The sequence below is a fragment of the Dendrobates tinctorius genome, unplaced genomic scaffold, assembly GCF_039654945.1.
Source record: "Dendrobates tinctorius isolate UK_male_01 unplaced genomic scaffold, ASM3965494v1 ptg000131l, whole genome shotgun sequence".
NCBI classification, from domain to species: Eukaryota; Metazoa; Chordata; class Amphibia; order Anura; family Dendrobatidae; genus Dendrobates; species Dendrobates tinctorius.
In genome coordinates this window covers 4,529,217-4,553,655 of record NW_027361799.1, presented here as the reverse complement: position 1 = coordinate 4,553,655, position 24,439 = coordinate 4,529,217, and the positions used below count along the sequence as shown (strand labels likewise).

General features: G+C 47.0%; 1 long non-coding RNA gene across 1 annotated transcript in view; it reads right to left on the bottom strand.

The window, feature by feature from the left end:
* LOC141047999 (uncharacterized) overlaps positions 1-24,226 on the bottom strand; it is a 29,604-nt gene extending 5,378 nt beyond the window's left edge. The window contains exons 1-2 of the long non-coding RNA XR_012219937.1: positions 24,164-24,226; positions 23,987-24,074 (exon numbers count right to left, since the gene is read on the bottom strand). This is a non-coding gene — a long non-coding RNA (uncharacterized lncRNA). The remainder of the gene's footprint in view (positions 1-23,986; positions 24,075-24,163) is intronic.
* Positions 24,227-24,439: the final 213 nt, after the last annotated feature.

Here is a 24,439-nt window from a genome sequence, read left to right as displayed (position 1 = left end):
AGTCCTTTAATTGAAAGAAAACAAAAATTTGCTGTCCTAAATAAGTCAGCATAGGATTACACTAAAGTAATTAAATTGCCAAAGACAAATAATCCTTAACTAAAGACTTCTAAAATATAACTTATTTGTGCTATTGAAAAGAAGCACTATTGAAAATCACACTTTCCAGTGTGCATTATACGACACAGGTATATTAGATTATAGACTCACATCTAGTGATGAGCGAATGTGCTCACCACTACTCGTTACTCACCTGAGTATCACAGTACTCTGTGTACTCGACAAGCACCGAGCATTTCTGGGATTACTCGGCGTTAACTCAGGTCTCCACCCAGCATTTTTGGCGGTCTTTAGAGGCCCAATCACCATGCAGGGACTGTCTGCAAGGCACTGTAACACCGCAGCCATCTTTGTTGTGGTCTTGCAGTGATTGGCTGGCGGCACAGCATCATCAGGGGTATAAGAGACCTGACGCCACCCAGCTCAGAACATTCAGCTCCAGACTGAAAATAGAACTACACTTACCAGTAGTTGGGTTTCTAAGACCCTCCACGACAGCACATAGGAGGTATACCAAAGGATAATGGTTTAGGGAGGGACCACGGCTTGCAGGACTTTCCTGCCAAAGGCTATATCTCGTACTGACATAAGATCTAATCTATAATGCCTCGTGAAGGTATGGACTGAAGACCAGGTCGCGGCCTGGCAGGTCTGCTCAATGGATGCATCAGCTTTTTCTGCCCAGGAGACGGAGACAGCTCTGGTGGAGTGGGCTTTCAGGGATACCAGAGGAGGTAGATCCTGGTTTTTATAAGCGGCCGTTATCGCTTTTTTGATCCAGTTAGCTAGGGAGCTTTTGGACGCTTTCTTCTCCTTGTTTGGTCCGCCATACTGAACAAAGAGATTCTGATCTTTCCTCCAAAGTTTTGTCTCTTCCAAATAGGTCAGAACTGCTCGCCGGACATCCAGTGAATGGAATCCCCTTTCTCTCTCGTTCCATCACAGAAGGAGGGCAGTATTATTTCCTGGGATCTGTGGAAATCTGAAGACACTTTTGACACAAAAGGAAGCCGAAGAATTAGCCTATCGTCCAGAAATTTTAGATCGGGTTCTCTGATGGACAGAGCCTGAATTTCTCCCACTCTCCTTGCTGTTGTAAGGGCTACGAGTAGTGCTGTTTTCCAGGATAGTTTATCTATCTGGGCCTGGTCGATAGGTTCAAATGGAGGGTTCGTTAGACCCTTTAGTGCTATATTCAGGTCCCATGCCGGGGCCATGTTGGATTTATTTGGATGGATTCTGGAAGCTGCTGACATATACCTCTTGATCCATCGATGCTCTGCCAGGCTTTGATCGAAGAAAGAACTTACGGCTGATATTTGTACCTTCAAGGTGCTTGGTTTCAGACCCTTGGATAACCTGTCCTGTAAGAAGTCTAGGATTTTTGACATGTTGGGGTGGAAGGGATCTATGGGAGTGGATCCGTACCATGCTGAAAAGGTTTTCCATATTTTGGAATATATGGCAAAGTGATTGGTTTCCTACTTTTTTGAAGTGTAGCTATCACTGCATCTGAGAGGCCTCTGGCTTTCAGAATTGTAGTTTCAGAAAGCAGGCTGTCAAGCTTAGGCTGTGGGGAGCCGGGTGAATGATGGGACCTTGATGTAGAAGGTCACGGTCCGTGTGCAGGATCAGGTATCCCTCTGAGTTCTTCAGTTTTAGGGCTCCGAACCAGCTCCTTTTTGGCCAGAGAGGGGTGATCAGGATAGTGTTGACCCCGTCTGTCCTGACCTTTTGCAGAGTTTTTGATATTAGGGGAATTGGCGGAAAGGCGTATGCCAGTCCAAAGTTCCACGGGTGAGCGAAGGCATCCACTCTTGAGTGTTTCTCGTTCGGCCCTATGGAGAAGTAATGCTTTGTTTTGGCATTCTCCCGGCTCGCAAATAGGTCTACCTCTGGGAGACCCAATTTTTTGGTTAAGGTATGGAATACTCTGGTGTTGAGGCTCCATCCCCCTGGATCTAAGTCTGTCCTGCTTAGGAAGTCTGCCTCGGTGTTGTCAGATCCTTTTAGGTAGAGACCTGAAAGGGACTGGAGATTGTGTTCTGCCCAGCTGAATATCCGTGCCAAAATGTTTTGCAGACTTCCATATTTTGTGCTGCCCTGATGACGTAGATGGGCCACAGTGGTCATATTGTCGGAGTAAATTCAGACATGGGTTCCCTGGACTAATGTTTCTGCTGCCTTTAGGGCTTCTTCTACCGCTCTCAGTTCTCTGTAGTTTGACAATTGTTTTTCCATGCCTCTGGGCCAGAGTCCCTGGAAGATTCCCTGAGACGATACTGCTCCCCAGCCGTGTTAGCTGGCGTCTGTTGTGATTGACGTCATGGGATCTTGTATCCAGGGTGTCCCTGTCGCTAGATTTCCCTTGTTGAGCCACCAGTTGAGAGACAGCTTTACCTGCTGGGGTAGGGAGATTCTCATATTGAGGGTCTCCGGGTCTTTGTTCTAGCGGGAAAGGATATATCTCTGGAGTATCCTTGAGTGGGCCTAGGCCCAGGGGACCGCTTGGATGCATGAAGTCATTGACCCCAATGTTGACATGGCAAACCTTATGGTCACTGCTTTGACTTTTTAGAGTCCGAACTTTTGATCTCACACCCATCTGCTTGGTGGACGGAAGAAAGGATATTTGGTTGTGGGAATCCAGGAGTGTCCCTAGAAAGATCTTCCTGGTTGAGGGATTCAGGTCTGATTTCTCCATGTTTACCATCCAGCCCAGGGACGTCAGGGTCTGTAGAACTGTTTGTAGGTGTTGTCTTAGAATGGTGTGGGAGGGAGCCAAGACCAGGAGGTCGTCTAAGTAAGGGATGACATATCTCCTTCCCTCTGAGGAATGCTACCACTTCTGCCATTATCTTTGTAAATGTTCGGGGGTGCCGAAGAGATGCCGAAGGGTTGAACTCTGAATTGGAAGTGCTGTACTTCCGTGTCTAGAGTGACTGCGAACCTTAGTTATTGCCAATGGGATGGATGGGAACATGGTAATAGGCCTCTTGGAGATCTATGGTGGCCATGGCAAAGTCTCGTCCAATCAGTGGTATCATAGTCTTTATCGATTCCATCTTGAAGCGTTGGTACCGGACATATTGGTTTAGCTTCTTCAGGTTGATGATGACCCGGTATTTCGCACTTGGCTTTTTTACTAAGAACAGTCGGGACTAGTGGCCCTGACCTTGTTCTTGTTATGGGACTGCTGATGATAGCATCTTTTGGAGCTCGCCGTGTAGAACCTTTTGCAGCTTTGCTGATGGAAGATGTGTAACTTCCAAGTTTTGTGGGGGGCTGGAGGAAAATTCTATTTTTTCCCCCCATTCTTCCAGGATTAGACTCTGGATATTATCATGGATAGGGAAAACCATTTTCAGGCCGCCAATTAGGTCATTCTGCACTGAGCGGGGTGGCCTTTCTTCTACTCCCATTGTGTTCCTGACTGCTGAGAGTAGTTCCTCCATATCATCTAAGGAAAAGAACCACTTCTTATCTTCTGACTGGACTGGGGTTAGCTCACGCTCTTCCCTCCAGTCCAGAATCTGAGATGTCCTCTGGGGCGTATTTCCTCTTCCTTGAGGTTGAGGGCCCCCCCCCCGGATGACTGGGAGAAGGTAGATAGGGACGACTGGATTTCCTGTCGCATCATCCCCCTTAATTCCTCTATCAGGGATGGTTGTTCCTCCCGTACGATTTTTGCCGTGCACTGCTGGCACAATGTCTTTTTATAACCGGAGGAGAGTTTTTTCCTACAGATGGCGCATTTTCGGCTTGTCGGTTTTTCTTCCGTTTTTGGTGTGGGATCCTTGTCTCCCTGAAAGAGAGAGAAGAAGGGGGGCCCTAAGAATGGGTCCTAAACCAAAATGGTACATACCCTTTTCCGAGTGTACTCACTGGGCCAGGGTTTGAGCCAGGCTCTGCAGACACTGCTTTCAGGGAAGGCGCATCCATCATGCAGACATATGTCCTACCTTATGGCGTCTTCCATCAGGGTCCTTAAATAGGAGCAGAGATCCAGCTTCCTTTTCCTCATCCAATCTGATGAGATCGCTCCCCCTCAAGTTCCTGGCGCCACTTTCCTTTCCCCCCTTTTTTTGAATTTCCCACCAAGATGGCGGTGAGTTCCACTGTGGAACGCAAGGAGGAAGTGACGTCGCGTCTCCTGGCCTCGTGGTGTGCGTCACTTCCGGTGCATGCCGCTCAGGAGAGACAGACATGCGGCGCACGGGGGGAGCGAATACCGGGCTGGGGAGCTACGGGAGGCCCCAAGCCCCACTCACCATCCAGCGTTGCCAAAGCGCCGGAGGATGGTGCAGGTCCCGCCAGTGGCGGGAGCAGAAACGGGGAGGAAGGTGCAGGACGATTGACCCTGGCTGCCCGGCTCATGGTAAGGAGGACCCCGGGATGTCGCCGGCCCCATCCATGGAGCACAACCTCTTCATTCCTGTTTAGGGACAGGAAAACACTGGGGATTAGAGGAAGGGGTGGGCTATTTAACCTTGTTTCCTGTCCCTAATCAGGATGGGGAGGCAACCTCCTATGTGCTGTTGTGGAGGGGATTAGAGAAATAAGGTCAGATTTGGGGATTTATTAGTGTGAGGTCTACCATCCCTAAAGTACTCAAATCCAGCTAAACCAGCAGTCTTTCTAAGGTTATGTGCACACGCTGCGGTTTCTGCTGCGGATCCGCAGTGGTTTTGGCCTCTGTGGATCCGCAGCAGTTCTGCAGACAGTGTACAGTACAATGCAAGTCTATGTGATTTACAATCCACTGTGCACATATCTGCGGTTTTTCAACTGCGGAAAAGCTGCGGTTTTGAATCCGCAGAAAGAATTGACATGTCAATTCTTTCTGCGGATTCCGCTGCGGTTTGCCACCTACTCCAGTGTCCAGGTGTCAATCCGCAGGGGAAAACCGCAGGTCATTTTTCCTGCGGATCCGCAGATACAAGTCCGTGGGTGAATCCGCAGCGTGTGCACATAGCCTAAGGACTAATTCCGGAGTATGTAGGTTGCAGCGTTAGGAAGGCAGGGGATTGTACGTCGATCTATACATATCAGTGCAAGGCCTGCAGGCACTGTATGTGTGCATATAGTTATAATCCCAAATAAGGCTGTAAATATTAAAGCTCATCCATTATAACATTAAACCCAAAACAAATTAGACTGGAAGCAGTTCATAAAAGTATATGAATTTTATTGTACAAGTATAAAAAGTAAGTGCAAGATCATACAAAAATAATTAATGATATAATATATAAGGGAGTCAGCAACACCTAGACACCACAAATAGAAGAGTCTGGTAAAAAAGTGGCACTATAATAGAGATCACATATACCAGTCAATATTGAAGGGGAGGGAGGCGTAGCACCCCTTCAGGCTGTAAGAAGGCATTCAATCATTCCCCTTAACACCAACATGACGGAAGTTGCCAGTCCAACTGTTAGATCTTCCCGAGTCTGTTTATTTTTTAAAGACTCTGACGATAACCCCCAAACAGGCCATTTGCAACACCTGCCATGCCAGCATCAGCAGAAGTAGCAAAACTACCAGCCTTACCACCACCAGAACGATCAGGCACATGGCAGCAAAGCACCTGACTTTGTGGGCCCAACCCCAAGAACAGTGTCTGCAAGTGACACCACTGCTTCTTCCACCACTCTTGTGCGTGCAAGCCAATACCCCTATCTATGGTGCATGCGAAGATGCCTTCTGCTCTGCACCTGCCATTGCCCACAGCCAAATAGCACCATCATCAAGCACGTCCACGTCACAGCACAGCCTTCAATTGTCCATACCCCAGTCATTTCAACGCAAGCGGAAATACGCACCCAACGCCCCACAGGCCACAAAACTAAATTCACACATTTCTTGTCTGCTTGCACTCGAAATGTTGCCTTTTAGGCTCATGGAGATGGAAGCTCTTTCTGCAACCTGATAGTGGCAGCCATCCCAAGGTACTCGGTCCCAGCCTCCACTATTTCTCCCGCTGTGCCATCCCTGCATTACACAACATGTGTCCCACAACGTTCCCAGTAATTTCATTGTTGAGGGCACAGGTAAAGTAAATCTAACCATGGACAAGAGGACAAGTGCTTGTGGCCAGGGATGGTACATCTTGTTAACGGCACACTGGGTTAACAGAGCCAGGACCCAGTCAGACCTTGGGATGGCACACGTCCTCCCGATGCCAAGGATTACAGTTCCTACATCAATCAGGGTTGCCCCCACAGTGTACATCTCCTGCACCACCTCCTCCTCCTCCTCTTCAGCCTCCATCTCCAAAATTAGCACATCAGTCAAAAGCTGGAAGCGCTGCCAAAGCTAAGCAGCTACTTGCTGTGCTGAAGCTAATTTGCTTATGTGACAAGCAGCACAATGCTGAAGAGTTGTTGACAGCTCTGAAAAAGCAGGCAGATGTGTGGCGGACAATGCTGAATCTCTAGCAAGGCATGGTTGTGTGCTACAATGGCAGGAACCTAGTGGCAGCTCTGAGGCGAGGCAAACAGACCCACGTACCATGCCTGGGCCATGTGCTTAACCTTGTTGTTTAACATTTTCTTAAAAGCTACTCGGAGCTGCCCGATCTCCTGGTGAAAGTACACCACCTTTGTGCCCATTTTAGAAAGTCAGCTACAGCTTCAGCCACCCTTGCCATGCTTCAGCAGCGATTGCAGATTCCGGCTCACCGACTGGTGTGTGATGTTCCCACACATTGGAACTCTACAATGCAGATGTTGGTAAGGATTTGTGAGCAGAAGAAGGCAGTTGAACACCAGCATCAACAAGGACATCGTTATTCAGGTTTGACTCCACACATAAGACCTCAGGAGTGGACATGGATGTCAGACATATGTAGCATCCTCCTAAACTTTGAGGCGTCCACAAAGATGGTGAGTGGTGATGACGCCATATTTAGCGTCAGCATCCTGCTCCTCTGCATTCTGAAAAGCTCTCTGGTGATGATGAAAGGATGCATTGTAGACAGAGCACAAGGACATGGAGCAAGGAACCAGACAGGGTGATAACAGACAACATGGATTGGTTGACAATGAGGAAGAGGAGGAGGAAGAACAGGAGCTACTTTCATGCGCTATAAATGGTACTACAACCACAACTGTCATACCGTCTGTTCAGCGTGGATGGCCTGAGGACAGGGAGGAAGAGGAGGAAGAGGAAGGCTTGCCCGTTACCAGTCCGGCACGCATGGCTGATTATGTTGCTCTGCCTTTCCCGTGACCCATGTGTTCTCAAAATATTGGGTAACAATCATTACTGAGTAGTGACCTTTTTAGACCCACGCTGCAAGGATAACTTTCAATCTCTTGTTCCAGAGGCAGACAGGTGCACAAGAATGATGTAGTACCAGAGGGCCATTGTTGCAGAGTTATTAAAAATTTTCCCATCTCAAAACGCTGGCAGCAGACATAACAGATCGTTGCACAACCAAGGAGTACAGGTGAGAGAGACAACTCCAATCCAGGAGAGGCAGGGGAACACTGGCAAAGTTGTGGGACAGTTTTCTCAGCCACTCCCATTGCCCTGGGGTGCGGGGGAATGTCACAAGGAATGGAATATTTTCTAAGATGCTGATGGAGTACCTTGCTGACCATACCAACATCCTCCATGACTTCTAATTATTGAGTATCCAAGCTTGACACATGGCATGGACTGGCTCTCTATGCCTTGGAGGTCATGGCCTGCTCTGCCGCTAGCGTTTTGTCTGAGCGGGTTTCTAGTGCCGCTGGTGGAATTATCGCAGATAGGTGAATGTGCTTGTCAATGTCATGCTCCAGCAACTATTCTTTGGCAAGGGTGTTATGATGCCTGTCACCAAGTTTAAAAAAATATGTACCCCCCCAAGGGGAAATGTTTGTCAGCCCATACACTTAGTGTACAGTATGGGCATTACAAGTCTAGGAGATCCGCTCTTTTGTAATGGTACATTTTTTTTTTTTTTTATGAGGCCCTCATCCGTGTTTCTTTCAAGGCTGGATTGGAGTTATTGGGGTGCATATGGTAGCAGGGCAGGCCTTGCAGTCAATGCATAGTAAAAGAGTATGGAAGTACAAAGTGAATAATGTGAAGTGGATTTTCATGCGCCCTTCCAGTACGTGGTTTGAAAAGCTTATTGGGGTACATGTAACTTTGGGGCAGGCCAGGCCTTGCATTCAATGAAACATTTGTTTAGGAATCCCTCCAATACCTCGTGAAAGGGGTATTGGAGTGCGTCGTAATTCTTGTATGCCCATTAGTGATGGGCGAGCACTAAAATGCTCGGGTGCTCATTGCACGGGTCGAGTAAATTGGAATACTCGGGTACTCGGACAGAACAACGAGCTCAATGCAAGTCTATGGGAGATCCGAGCATTTTTACTGCGATCCTCCGGGGGTCCTTTTAAGGACTAAAAATGTCAGAAAATGATGGAAACACTGCTCAAATGACACGGGAACATCATGAGGATTGCCCTGTAAGCATTTTTGACTCCTAGGTCACAGCTGTAAGCAATGTTGTCAGAGTTTCACGCCATTTTTATAGGTGCACCAAAAAACATACAACAACGAAACCAAAATGGATTTTTCTGGGAAACATATTAAAGGTACATCCTTTCCAGGGTAATGACTTGAATATAAGGCAAAATAATTAACCCCAGACCGAAGCGTTCCTCCACTACCTTTGCTATCTTAACACGCAGCTTTTTTGATGCGTTTTTCAAATTTAACATTGCTTTCAACCAATACTAATGCATTCACTGGGAAATGCCATTGTAACATTTAACAACCCTAGCTGGCCTTGTGGTGCGTGAAACATAAGGAAACACATCTTGTTTCATTTCTGAAGGAAGGACTCTGAAAGTCACAGAGCCTATTTTTTAGAGAGGCATCATGCAGCATTAATATTCTTAAAAGGGCCATTATTAAACAGTTGGTCTCCTATGCTGTTATTACCTATGCAGTGAGTGGCTGGGTTGCCAAGAATTACGACACACCCCAATACCCTTTTCACGAGAGGTACAGGAGGGCTTCCTAAAAAAAATGCTGCATTGAATGCAAGGCCTACCCTGTTGTCAAGTCATATGCACCCCAACAGACCTTTGAACCCAGGTACTGGATGGCCACAGGAAGACCCACTTCACATTATTCAGATACTCCTGCCATACAGTTTCCTTATGCATTGAATGCAAGGGCCGTCTTAACCCAAATTTGCACGCACCCCAATCACCCCTTGGAAGAAACATGGAGGAGGGCCTCATAAAAAACATGTCCTATTACAAAGGAGCGGTTCTCCTTGACTCGTAATGCTCATACACTAAGTGTATGGGCTGAGAAACAGTTCCCCATGGGGGTACATTTTTTAAAATTTTTTTATTGGGATCATAGACATCCTTGCCCAAAAATTGCCTAGCTGTAGCAGCATAGAACATGTTCACCCTGGTGTTCAAGTGGCGGTGGTTGATGAGACGTGGAGGAAGGCCTCGTTAAAAAAGTCACAACTTAAAGGAGCGGGTCTCCTAGACATGAAATGCCCTTACACCAAGTGTATGGGCTGACCAACATTTCCCCATGGAGGGTACATTTTAATAAAATAAAATTGTTTATGGGCATCAGAAACACCTTGCAAAACTGTAAAGTTGTATCCTACACAGTTGGTGCAGGTTTTTAGTAAAAATATGGTGGCCGAATCATTGGATGAAGTGATCAGAAAAAGGGCCATGGTGCTGACAGGAATGGGAACGTACATGATTAATAACAGTGGGGGCTATGGGAGGTATGAGATTCAGGATACAGCCTACAATGATTATTCATTTAGCCACCCCACCATCAATTACCAGAATGTGTTTCATGCCCATCTGAAGATCGGTGTAAGAGATGCAAGTGAGAGACTTGGCCTAAAAATCGCCTGTCCAAAATAAGATGCCAAAGACGCATGTGTCTGTCTAAGGCAGGAGTCACACTAACCTGCGCAAAATACGGTCCGTAGTTTAAATGCATAATATGGATGAATGACCCCTAAATAGTGCTCCGTAGGCCATCCGTAAGCAAGGTGAGGTCGCGTATTTTGCGCATGTCTGCATTCTTATGTAATCCGTGTGACATCCGTATGCAATCCATATGGCGAGATTTTCTCGCAGCCTTGCAAAATGGACATTTAACGGTTTTGAGGCCTGCAAACAATTTAAATCATTAGCCTGCACCCTATTTATACACTCAGAAACAGGTGGCTGCCTCCATTCTGTCCATTTGTCACCTTGCTTTCACGAGGTGTGTTGGTGTTCTTTGTGCAGCATGGCAGAGGGTCTGAGATTCAATACAACTGAGCAGGTTCTCTTTACCTGGCTTTTGTCACGGCGCTTCGGGCAACCATACCCAGTGATAGTGGATCCGGAGGAGACGCATGTGGGTACATCCACTTTTGAGGCAACGACTCACAAGAGGTCATTTTCACCGCCTCTATTCTTCTCTGCGGGAGCATCTGGAGAAATTTTACCAGTACTGTCGCATGATCATTTCCACATTTGATCGACTCTTGGAGACAGTGCGCCCTGGGATAACCTTTCAGGACACAAGGATGCGCAAAGCGAAACCTGCAGAGGAGCGACTTCTACTCACAATACGGTATGTACTACACAACCACATTCCCTATGTTCATAATGTGTGTGCAAAATTATGTTTTTTGGCCTTCTTGGACAAAGTTTAATGCCCTCATCTTACTCCAAATATGTTTCAACTTACACACCAGAATGCTAGATCTAATATGTCCTGCATATCACTTAGTCATTGTGCCACCAAATATGTGTGTGTTATTCTCTCTCAATTCCTACCAAGTTTGGTTGGCATGTAACTGATTTTTTTCTACTTTAGGCATTCTAAAATGTACTATTTCTGTTGTTCTACAGCTTCCTGTCCACAGGCCTGTCTTATGCCGCCCTCCACCATGAGTTTCTCATTGGAAAGTCAACCATTTCAGGCATAGTGAGGTCTACATGTACAGAAATCTGGACAAGACTCCATCAAGTGGTCATGTCGAGCCCAGGATGGAAGACTGGTTAAGGATATCAAGGGACTTTGGGGAGGACTGCCAGTTTCCAAATTGTATTGGGGCCCTGGATGGCAAACATATCAGGGTGCGTAAGCCGCCGAACTCTGGCTCCCAATTCTTCAATTATAAACAATACTTTTCTGTTGTATTGTTGGCTCTGGTAGACCCTCAATACAAGTTTATAATTGTTGACATTGGGGCCTATGGAAGGACGGGACACTCTAGAGTAGGGTGACCGGATCTCATATGGGGGGGGAAAAAAATGTCAGAATCTTGTTCGTCTGGACCCCACAAAACGATTCCCCTTTCCAGATATTGAGAGAGCCAAAATTTGAGCTCGATCAAACGACGTTAACCCGTGCCGCTCGTCGCTCAAAGTTTGAAAAAATCCAAATTGAGGTATTTTAAGATTTAGGTATTTTGCATAGTCTGTTAGACTATAAAGAATGTGACAACAGCATTGCCGAAATAGCCCTGACCAAATTTTCGAACCATTTGTGGTATTTGAATGCAGAGTTGGTGGGATTATCGTTTTTCGATCCCACCATTACAGACAATGAAAAGTTGTTAATGGCTAATAAATTGCTCAGTAGCACAGATGAACCATCAGAGCATGCTAACCTACATGAGTTGATAATTTTACATAGTTATCTAATCTATTCTAGAGCTTTTGTTAAAGTAGTTTTTGAAACGTCAGAATTAGTGTTGAGCATTCCGATACCACAAGTATCGGGTATCGGCCGATATTAGCTGTATCGGAATTCCGATACTTCGTTCCGATACTTTTTTCATATCGAATACCGGAATCGGAAGTTCCCATAATGCTAGGAGCCCGCTCGATTTGATTCAGCCAATGGGGATCCTCAGAAGTGTGGGCACATCCTGTTAGGCATGTAGGCATGTTAACTACTGGCATGGCTGTGATTGGCTGCTGAAATTATGTCATGATGCACTATAAAAAGCGCTGCAGCCACCATTTCTGGTCACTCTGCTGTGAATTCAGTTAGGGACAGGCTGCTGTTGAAGACTGTGAGGGACAGTTAGAAATAGCGATTCCACAAAACATATAGTGCTTAACCCAGGCTACATAATCCACCACTGTAGCTTGCTTTTCCCTAGCAGCGCTGTTTTCACAGCTGTCTGCAAGGGCTGTGTGAGTGCAGACCCACGCTGTGTAGTGTGTCCTGCAGGCACGTCTGCTTGTAGGACGCCCAGCGTGTGTCTCTGCCTCATACACATTTTTCTTTTATTGCTGCTTTTTTTTCTCCTGTATAGTGTGCTTCTATACGTATCCATATACGTTGGTTGCAAACACTAAAGGAGTGGACAGCGGAGCCTTTCAGCAGCCTTTCAGTGCTATAGCCAATTTCTCTGCACTGTTTTTGGCTGTCTGATAGGTCTCTCTGTGTGTGAATGCAGCTCACGTTGCAGTGTGTTCTACAGCCACCTCTAGCTGTAGTCCGCACAGCGTGCGTCACTGCCTCATACATAGTCCTTTTTTGCAGCTAATTTAGCCAGATTTTTGCTCCTATATTAGTGTGCTTCCAACCGCATCCATTGTCATTGGTTGGTTGCAAACACTATATAGGATTAGATAGAGGAGCCTTTTTGCTGGCTTGTGCCCTTCAGGGCTAGCCAGGCTAGTATCACCCTATTTTTTGGAGCCTCATCAATTGCATTGTAGGTTAGCTTCCTGCATTGTAATCGCTCCAAAAAGTTTGGAGCTTTCAAACTTTGGTCACATCCTTATATTTCCCCCCCCCCAAAAAAAAAGGAAATAAAGTTCACCAAACACTCCACTTTACAGTTGTGTAGGCCACATTAGATCATATTAAAGTGTAGTACACACACTCTTAGCCAAATTAGTGTTTCTTATACTGGTTAGCAGGTGTTCAGGAATAAGAACATTAAGCCACCCCTTTTTTACTTTTCTGCCCATCTTTATCAGTCTACCAAGATGAAGAAGGCAGGGAGTAAGGCACGTGGTCGTGGCCGTGGAGTTTCAGCAGGGAGAGGACGGGGGGGATTCAGCAGGGAGAGGACGTGGGGATTCGGTGTCTGCTGCGGCCATCAGTGACCCGGCATCCCCCACTTTTACCAGGCAACAATCCTTCATGCGCAGCTTTGTAGGACCTCGCCGTACCCCACTGCTGCGTGACGAACAAATTGAAGCCGTTGTCGGATGGATGGCAGCTAACGCATCCACTTCAATGACTTCCGCATCCTCCCAAGGACAGAGCACTGAAGAGCAACCATCTGTCTCTTCACCACCTGCCAAATTGCCCAGGCAGTCTGAGAGCCCTGGACAGGAGCCATCTCAATCTTTACTTCTGTTCTCAGAATCTGTTGGCTTGGAAAGAGGTGGCCAGCCAAGCAGCATTCTAGAGCGTGAAGAAGAGGGAGTATGCAGTGATGCGCAACTGCTTTGTCCCTCTGAATCTGAAGAGGCGGGTGGGCAAGTGCCTATTGTCAGCACACCTCAGTGCTCATCTGATGATGATGAGACTCAGTTGCCAATTTCTGGTGCGTACGGTGCTGGCGAGACAACCCAGGACTAGCCGGTGGTTGAAGAGGGGAGTGGAGATGATGAGGTCCTTGACCCATCATGGCGTCAGCCACAGGAAGGTGGTGGGAGCAGCTCTGAGGAAGAGATTCCCCGAACGGCCAAAAGAGGAGGGAGAGGGCGGGGGCAGACTTGGTTGCCTGTAGCCTCCACTTTGGCACCCATGAGGAGCAATCCTCTTCCAAAACACAAAACGGGCGCTCCCAGGACTTGCAGTGCGTGGTCTTTTTTTGACACAGTTGCAGATGACATTTGCTTTGTCAAATGCAAGCTGTGTCATCAGAAAGTGAAACGAGGGAAAAATGTGACCAACCTCAATACCACAAATATGTGGAAACATGTGCGTACCAAACACGAGGTGGAGTTACACAGACACACTGAAGATGTAGGCCAACCTTCAGCAGCACCTACCACCTCTTCAGCTCGTGTTGGGGCCTCTTCCTCCAGCTCACACACAGCTGGTTCGGCTTCCTCACTGGAACGCCATGGAAGAACCACTGCCACTGTTGTCCAGAGACCCAGTGAAATTCCACCCACTGAACCATGTTCACAGTCATCAGCACACTCCCAGGCCACTCACCAGCAATCGGTAGCACAGGCATGGGAGAAAAAGCGGCCATACTCGGCAATCCATCCCCGAGCACTGGCTCTGAATGCCGGCATTGCCAAACTACTGGCCCTTGAGATGCTGTCATTCAGGCTGGTGGAGACTGACACCTTCCGGAACTTTATGTCATTGGCAGTTCCACAATACAATGTGCCCAGCCGCTTTTATTTCAGCAGGCAAGCTGTCCCTGCCCTGCAAAAGCATGTGGAGGGAAAAATTAAAAATGCGCTACTAAATGCCGTCAGTAACAAGGTCCACCTGACCACCGATGCGTGGACCAGTAGCCATGGACAGGGACGATACCTTTCCCTCACTGCCCATTGGGTCAATGTTGTGGAGCCGGGTACAGATCTGGAGAGTGGCTCTGTACGTATTCTGCCAACTCCAAGGATTGCAGGAATGCAGTCTGTACATATTGAGTCCTCCTCCTACTCTAGTTCCTCGGAATCAGCACTGCGTGAGCCTGTTAGGCCAGATATGAGCACAGGTGTGGCCAAACGTCAACAGGCCGTCCTTAAATTAATTTCTTTGGGGAATCGGAGCCACACAGCAAAGGAGCTCTGGAATGCCATCAAGCAGGAGAGCGATGTGTGGTTTGTGCCAGCGAATCTCCAGCCAGGTTTGGTAGTGAGTGACAATGGCCGAAATCTAGTGGCAGCTCTGGGCCTAGGCAACCTCACTCACATACCATGTCTGGCACACGTGCTCAATTTGGTCGTGCAGAGTTTTCTGAGGGACTATCCGGATCTTGATGCACTGCTGCACAAGGTTCGCCTAGAGTGTGCTCACTTGCGGCGTTCCAGCATGGCAAGATCGCGCATTGCATCTCTGCAACGCCGATTCCGCCTGCCAGAACATCGCATCATATGTGACCTCCCCACCAGGTGGAATTCAACGTTACATATGTTGGAGCGGTTGTGTGAGCAGCAGGCAGCAGTAATGGAGTACCAGCTGCATCAAGCGCAAACAAGTCACACTGTGCGCCGGACACACTTCACCACCACTGAGTGGGCCACTATGAGGGACATCTGCCAAGTTTTGCGTGCCTTCGATGACTCCACGCGGATGGCCAGTGCAGATGATGCACTAATCAGCATGACTGTCCCCCTCATCTGTCTGCTTCAAAAAACCTTACAAGCACTAAGTGAGGAGGTTTTTGAAGAGGTAGAGGATGAGCAGTCAGAAATGCCATCTGCTTCTGGCAAGTCTGCGCAACGTGCTTCCACACAAAGGCCCAGGCAGGGGACACTTAGTGAGGAGGATGACGAGGAGTCAATGGAGGAGGAGGAACACATCTCTCCAGAGGAGGGAGGTACACAAGGCTCTAGTAGTCAGTGTGTACAGCGTGGGTGGGGTGTTGCTGAGTAGGCAGAGATGCTGCCTCAAGCTGGGGACAGCGTTTCCGGTCCAGTTGGCAGTCTGCAGCACATGGTTGATTTCATGCTGCAGTGCTTGTTAAATGACCGCCGCATCACCAACATTCTCCACACGGCTGATTATTGGGTGTACACCCTCCTAGATCCTCGCTACCGGGACAACTTACAAAGCCTCATACCACAGTTGAGCCGGGAGCGAAAAATGCAGGAGTACCAAGAAACACTTGTGCAGGCCATCATGTTCTCCATTCCCCCCACAAGTGTTGCTGGTAGTGCTTTTCAAAGCAGCCATGTGGGTAGAGGCAGTGGAGGAAGCTCTGCACAAAGAGGTAGCAGAGGCAGTGCCGCAGGACAAGGCAAGGCCAGTATGGCCCAAATGTGGAAAAGTTTTGTGGGACCGCCACAAATGGCTACACCATCACAGACGGCTCCAGTCAGCAGGAGGCAACGTTTCCGTCAGATGGTGACAGACTACTTGTCGTGCCCTGTTAGTGTTCTCCCAGACGGCTCTTCCCCATTCAAGTATTGGGTCTCTAAGCTGGATACATGGCCAGAGCTTAGCCAGTATGCATTGGAGGTGCTGGCTTGCCCTGCTGCCAGTGTATTATCGGAACGTGTCTATAGTGCTGCAGGTGGTGTGGTAACAGACCGTCGCACGCGACTATCCGCTGATAATGTTGACCGGCTTACTTTTGTGAAAATGAACAAGGCCTGGATCTCACCTGAATTTGCCAGTCCTCTTCCAGAATAAATAATTGGCTGACAACAGGATCCAGGTCTCCTGTTGTGTTCATGTTTCTATGACCTGAACTTTATTTCCTGGGCTACAGCAACGCCCGTTGTTGCTCAGAAGTGCTGTCCACACAGACAAAACACTCGCTCATGTGTAAGTGGGGTTCGGTAACGTCAGCTGATCCCCTGCTGTGTGTATGGCAAAGTGTCCTGCTCCCTCCACAGTCAAACAACCTCAGATTTACACCTGGCTCCAAGTAGGCCTCGGCCTACTACCTGATTTTCCCTGGGCTCCAACACCGCCAGTTGGTGCTCGGAAGTGCTGTCCACACAGAAAAACACTCGTTCATGTGAAAGTGGGGTTCGGTAACGTCAGCTGATCCCCTGCTGTGTGGAGGGCAAACTGCTGCTGCCTCCAAATTGTAACTACTTCAGATTTAGGCTAAGTGCACACGTACTGGAACTCTCGCGGAAATTACCGCGAGAATTCCGGATTTCCAGTCCGCGGGAAAATCGCATTTTAAATTCCTGCGATTTTCCCGTGGAAAAACTAGCATTTTGCAAGGGTAATTAGCTTGCAAAATGCTAGCGTTCTCCAAGCGATCTGTAGCATCGCTTGGAAAACTGACAGGTTGGTCAGACTTGTCAAACTTAGTGTTTGACGAGTTTGACCAACTTTTTACTACTGAGGCCGCCTATGCGGCATCAGTAGTAAAAGATAGAATGTAAAAAAAATAAATAAATAAAAAACGGTGTTATTCTTACCTTCCGACGTCCCGCGCATCTGTTCCCAGTAGTCCTTTGCGAAAATGCCCGCGATGACGTCAGTTCTCCCGGGATCGCGACGTCTCGCGGTGATTCGCGATGACGTCGCGCGAATGACCGCGAGACTTCGCGATCCTGCGAGAAGGGACGTCATCGCGAGCATTTTCGCAAAGGATTACTGGGAACGGGAGCGTGGAGAGAGGAGGGAAGGCTGCGCGGGACGTCGGAGGGTGAGAATAACAATATTTTTTATTTTAAATTCTATTTTTTTACAGGGATATGGTACCCAAAGCCCGGAGGACAGTCTCCTCTCCACCGGACCGTGGGTACCATCTGCAATTGTTCTGCTTACTTTCTGCATGGTGTGCACAGCCACATGCGGGAAATAAGCGGAACAATGCATTCCTATGGGTGCAGGATCGCCGTGATTCCGCAAATCAATGAGCATGCTGCGGTTTTTACCGCGAAGCGATTCCGCCGCGGTAAAAACCGCAGCATTAGCACAGCATTGCGGAATCCCATAGGAATGCATGGGATGCTTATTTTTCGCGTTTTCGTGGCAAAATCGCGCGGTTAAAACCGCAGCGGAAACGCGAAAAAAACGCCACGTGTGAACTCAGCCTAAAACATTCTCTGATTTGGCCTCTGTCTCCACTCTGTCTCTAGTATTTCCCCTGACCTCCAACACCGCCAGTTCCTGCTCACAGTTGCCGTCCACGCATTCCACACGTGTTCCTGTGTTACTGGGGTTCTGTAACGTGAGCAGATCCCCCAATATGTGTCCGCCACTGTCTCCTGCGCTGTCCACCTTCCCACTGCAAGCGGTGGGAATGTGGACTGAGCAGGAGACAGTGGCAGACACACATCAGGGGATCTGCTGACATTACAGAATCCCAGGAACACGTGTGGATTGGGCAGACGGCTGCTGTACGCATAAACTGGCGGTGTTGGTGGTCACGTGAAATCCTGGAAACAGATGCCTAATTGGAACACGTTGACAGTCTGTTGTAGCCTACAAACAATCTAAAACTACCACCAAGTAGGCCTCGGCCTACACCACGATTGTCCCTGGGCGCCAACAACGCCAGTTGGTGCTCGGCAGTGTCTTTGGCACGGGGACTCCATGTTGCCCAGCCTGGTTCCAGCACGCCTGCTGTTTCCGGGTAGTGTCAAGGTCACTATGCCACCAATCCGTTGTCCTGTCGTCTTGCGGCCGGGTTAGCCGACTCTACGGTGCCTGCAGTTTAGGTGACTCCTATGTGGGCTGTGGGAACTGGCACTGAAGGCTGGATCCGTAGTGCCAATGGGACATGGACCCCCTGTAGGACTGTGGGCTTCGGTAACTGCGGCCGGCTTGCGGCCTGGCTACTTTGCTTTGAATGGGTACCTTCTGCTACCCACCCGGGTTCCAGCACTGTCTGCTGGTTCTCGCCAGAGCCTTTGGCCTAGGTGCCTCCATCTCGGTATCCGAGGTCCAGCACCGTCAGCTGGTCCTTGGTAGTGCTTTTTAGCACAGGTACCTTCTGCTTAGTAACCGTGGTCCAGCACCGTCAGTTGGTCCTCGGTAGTGCCATTGGCTCTTGTTCCTTCTGCTACCCATCCGGGTGCCAGCACTGTCTGCTGGTTCTCGCCACAGCCTTTGGCCTAGGTGCCTCCATCTCGGTATCCGAGGTCCAGCACCGTCAGCTGGTCCTTGGTAGTGCTTTTTAGCACAGGTACCTTCTGCTTAGTAACCGTGGTCCAGCACCGTCAGTTGGTCCTTGGTAGTGCCATTGGCTCTTGTTCCTTCTGCTACCCATCCGGGTGCCAGCACTGTCTACTGGTTCTCGCCACAGCCTTTGGCCTAGGTGCCTCCATCTCGGTATCCGAGGTCCAGCACCGTCAGCTGGTCCTTGGTAGTGCTTTTTAGCACAGGTACCTTCTGCTTAGTAACCGTGGTCCAGCACCGTCAGTTGGTCCTCGGTAGTGCCATTGGCTCTTGTTCCTTCTGCTACCCATCCGGGTGCCAGCACTGTCTGCTGGTTCTCGCCACAGTCTTTGGCCTAGGTGCCTCCATCTCGGTATCCGAGGTCCAGCACCGTCAGCTGGTCCTTGGTAGTGCTTTTTAGCACAGGTACCTTCTGCTTAGTAACCGTGGTCCAGCACCGTCAGTTGGTCCTCGGTAGTGCCATTGGCTCTTGTTCCTTCTGCTACCCATCCGGGTGCCAGCACTGTCTGCTGGTTCTCGCCAGTTTCTCAGCCTTCTTGTACCTTCTGCTACATTTCCAAGATCAAGCTTTTTGAAATTGTCTTTGGTAATCCTTATTGATCTCCATGACGACGACCCTGATGACGACGACCCTGAAGACCACACCAAAGAAGACCAGAAATATGACCCTAAATAATAAGACCAAGAGGACAAAGAACATGAAGACAACCACCAAGATACAGAACAAAAGACAGAAGAACAAGAAGCAGAAGAAGCAAAAGCAGAAGAACAGAAAGCAGAAGAACATTAAGCATAAGACTAAAAATCAGCATAGAAGAAATCAAAATTATAAGCAGAAGAAGACTAAGCAGTAAATGGAGGTGAGTCCGTTCCTCCTCGTGGTGCCCCTGGAAAATGGCTGCTGCTGCAGGCCAAACTGAACGCGGACAAATCCTGTTGTAAATCTTTAGTGACAGGCAGAACGTAAGGTGTAATCTTATAACTTTTATAGATAAGTACTACAGGAATGCCTGTCACCATAAGAAAATGAAGACAAAGAAGAATAGGAAGAAGATGAAGAAATAGCATATTAAAATTGACAATAGCTGAATAAGAAGAATATGAAGAATGGAAAAAAAAATTAATGGGAAGAAGATGAAGAAGAAGAAGAAGATGAATAAGGTGAAGAAAAAGTTGATGAAAAAAATGCTACTGCTGCGGATCATGAAGGAGAAAGTGTGGGAGAAGTACAAAAGAAGGTGAAGAGCATGGAAGTTGTGAAACATACATATCTGACAAAATATAAAAAAGGTTAACATAGTCAATATCTTTTTAACTCCGAACGTACTGAAAAAAAAATTGGAATTAATGCTATGCTATGTGATTTGAATAAACCACTATGCTTTTAATGTCTCCTCCACCTCCCACAATACATTCTACATGATTCTTATTTGTTTTCAATTATGTAGAATTAGCCAACAAGGAAATAAAGGGCTTTTTTTAATTCCGATACCGGAAGTCCCATTGACTTGAATGGGACTTCCGGTATCGGAATCGGCGATACCCGATATTTTTTTCGTATCGGGCGATACCATCCGATACGATATTTTTGGGTATCGAACGGTATCGCTCAACACTAGTCAGAATATAATGCTTGGTATTTGCTTACAACTTGCAGGACATATTGCTTTTGTTCTTCATCTTTTGTCAGGTCGTTAAAGTCGGTTACTTCCTACCTCTTAATTTTTCTTTCCTAACTTTTGGATTTACAACCCTAGCATGCTCTGATGGTTCATCTGTGCTACTGAGCAATTTATTAGCCATTAACAACTTTTCATTGTCTGTAATGGTGGGATCAAAAAACGATAATCCCACCAACTCTGCATTCAAATACCACAAATGGTTCGAAAATTTGGTCAGGGCTATTTCTGCAATGTTGTTGTCACATTCTTTATAGTCTAACAGACTATGCAAAATACCTAAATCTTAAAATACCTCAATTTGGATTTTTTCAAACTTTGAGCGACGAGCGGCACGGGTTAACGTCGTTTGATCGAGCTCAAATTTTGGCTCTCTCAATATCTGGAAAGGGGAATCGTTTTGTGGGGTCCAGACGGACAAAATTCCGACATCGATTTTTTGCGGTCACCCTACTCTAGAGTCTTCAATACTTCCATAATGGCTCGGCGGCTACGCACCAACCACTTGGATCTACCACCACCACGCCAGCTACCAGGCTCCCCCGAACAATCAGTCCCTTATGTCCTTGTGGCAGATGAGGCCTTTCAGTTATCGCGCAAAGTCATGAGGCCATATCCCCGGCGCAACGTTGACCACAGGCGCAGAATTTTTAACTTGCGCCTATCACGTGCTAGGCGACTGGTGGAGTGTTCCTTTGGGATTCCTTGTGCCAAATGGCGGGTACTCCAGTCTGCCATTCAGTTGAGTGAGCAAAATGTGAATGAAGTTGTGAAAGCCTGTGTTGTTCTGCATAACTTCACCAGGATACATGATTGTTCTTCCTCTGATGGTGTTGTGCGTAGGCCGGACAATGTGCGCAGGGTGAGACCACCTATGACCCCTCAACGTAGACCACTCTCTGGCCTAAAAGTGCGTGATATTTTCACTAATTACTTTATCTCACCTGAGGGGGCAACTTCTTGGCAAGAGCATGCTGTGTCTATGTTATAATTTGTTTCTTTAAGTGTGTCTAAATATATATTACTCAAGCCCTTATGATTCTATAAGTGTTTCATTGCATTGGTTTGTGTCTGTTAGTATGTTGTGAGGGATTGTGAAAAATCACACAGACGTTAACTAGAGTAGACAAATTTTTAGTTTTGCCTTTTTTTTTTGGTTTGCTTAAAGGCAAACATAATATTGCCATAAGAACATTTTGGCAATGGGCAAAATGACCCTTTGTGCCTTCTTTAACTTTTTTAAAATTAACATTACATAACAAAACAAAAAAAGATTAGGCAATAACATTGCTGCATGACTAGATTAAACTAGATTTGCCAACAAAAGGTGAGCTCCATCACCAAAATAAAGGCTACAAGAGAACACTCACATTTCCTCATAATGTTTTCCAATCATAGAAAGATTCCACCATGACAGGCAAGGCTAGCTCAAAGCTTTCAGACAGATATTACCTGTCTGTAGAACAGAGAATATTTAACCATGCTATACGGGAAAGGATGAAATAACAAAACTCACTTGTTAAGACATAGAGAGAGCGTGATATTCTGAATGCTGAGTTCAATGTAAAATCACTGCACACGTGGAATATGCTCAAAGTGAACTTATGAGTAGAGATACGATCCCTAATAGCCTGAGTGGTCTCACCCACGTATAGTAATCCGCAGGGACATTTGATGATGTATACAACGAAATTAGTCTCGCATGTAAAATAGTCCCTCACAGGGTAGGATTTGCCTGTGCGTGGATGAATGACTTCATTACCTTTAATGATGCTAGAGCAGCTCTTGCAATTCAGGCAAGGGAAAGTGCCTGATCTTTTCTGTCCTGATAGTGTCCGTGTATTAGTTTCCTTAGAGTGGCCCAAATCTGCCCTGACTAGTTTATCTTTGATGTTTTGTGGTCTTCTAAGACACATCAAGGGCGGATTTTGGAATATCTCAACTTTAGGGAAGGCTTTAGTGAGCAAAGGCCAATGTCTATGGATGAGATTGTGAATTCTCTGCATAGAAGGATGGTGGCCGTGGACAAATGGGAGCCTGGGTGGTCTTGAGGTGGTAACTGTGGTACGATCCGGATCAGTTAGTGCTTTAGTCATCTCTGTAGTCAGTAATGGTGGTGGATACTGTCTACTTAGGAATTTCTCTGACATCTCATGTAATCTACAGTCCCTCATAGTAGGGTCTGACACAATCCTGGTGACCCTCTTAAATTGTGACCGAGGAAGACTATTCCGGGTGGATTTAGGATGGCAACTGTCATAACGGAGGAGATTATTGCAGTCAGTTGGTTTGGTATAGATGTCGGAAGTGAGTTTGCCCTGTGAGTCTTTGTGGATTCTGGTATCTAGGAAGGTAACTGATCCAGTGTTATGAGAGAGTGTAAATTTCAATTCCTGTCTGATGTTATTGATGGTGTTATAGAAAATGGAGAGGCTAGTGAGGTCACCTCCCCAAATGCAGAAAATATCATCTATATAACGATACCAGGTTATGGCATGTTGTTGAAAAAGTGGATTTGGGTAGATGTAGTCCCTTTCAAACTTGTCCATGTACAGATTAGCGTATGCAGGGGCCACGTTAGAGCCCATGGCGGTGCCGCATATCTGGACATAGAAGTCATCCTCAAATTGGAAGAAATTCTCCCGTAAGACTATGTTCAAGAGATCCAAGCACAATTCATGTGGGCCTACATCAATGTTGGCTTCATTCAAGGTCGATGAAACTGCTTTGATGCCCTTGTCATGTGCAATTGATGTATAAATGCTATTCACATCAAGTGTGCAAAGAATACTGGTGGATGGAATGGAATAAATGGTGCGAATTTTGCTTAAAAAGTCCCCGGTGTCTAGGATGAAAGATTTGGTAGTGTGAGTATATGGTGTTAATAGTTTCTCCAGGAAGATAGACAGAGGGTTAAGAATGGAATCTGTAGACGCCACAATAGGGCGTCCAGGTGGATTATGTAAATTTTTATGAATTTTTTTAAGAATATAGAGAACCGGAGTGACCGGATGTTGATTAGTTAGAAATGTGCTAGTTTTTTTTGTCAATTGTCCTAAGTTCTAGATGCTTATTTTAGATATTGTCAATTTTCCTACGTATAGTGAATGTAGGGTCATTTTGAATTCTCCTATATGTATTGATGTCAGAAAGTTGTCTCCTTACCTCAGTTATATACTGGCTTTTATTCATGACGACGATTGCGCCACCCTTATCTGCAGGTTTTATGATGATATTAGGGTTATCCTTTAGAGATTATATGGCCTGTTTCTCGACCGAAGATAAATTGTAACGGACCGGGAGTAAGCCCAACCGTTGTTCATGGATGGTCTGCTTTATGTCTCTAACTAGTAGATCCACAAAGGTTTCAACTGCATGGTTAGTTTTGGGAGGTAGGAAAGTACTTGGGTACTCGGGAGAGAGATAGTAATCAGAAATATTGACAACTAAGTTTGGACTCCTACCTGCTGTGACCGAAGGACCATTTGACGATTCTGTTCTCCTCCTCCTCGACCGCCTGGTTGGCGTGTGCTTTGGCCTAAAAAAGGAACTCTTGAGAGAGATGTTGCACCAGTGTCATTCCCAGAACCTGGTGAGGACCCCCCCACCGGGGATGAACCCCCGGAAGCTGTATAACCTACTTGTTGACGACGGGACCTTGGTCGATAGCGTCTTGATGTTGGGTCCTCCCATCTGTAGACTCTGTTGTTCAAGTAGAAAGAAAAAATGGCTGACAGCAACTCGTTGATCCAAGAGAGGCACGTTCAAAGTCCAAAGACCCAGTTGGACACAAAATCCAAAAGATGAAGAAGAACAGCATCTCATCCGGGTGAAGAATATATTAACATTTATTGTGCCATGACAATATGAATATTGTCATGGCACAATAAATGTTAATATATTCTTCACCCGGATGA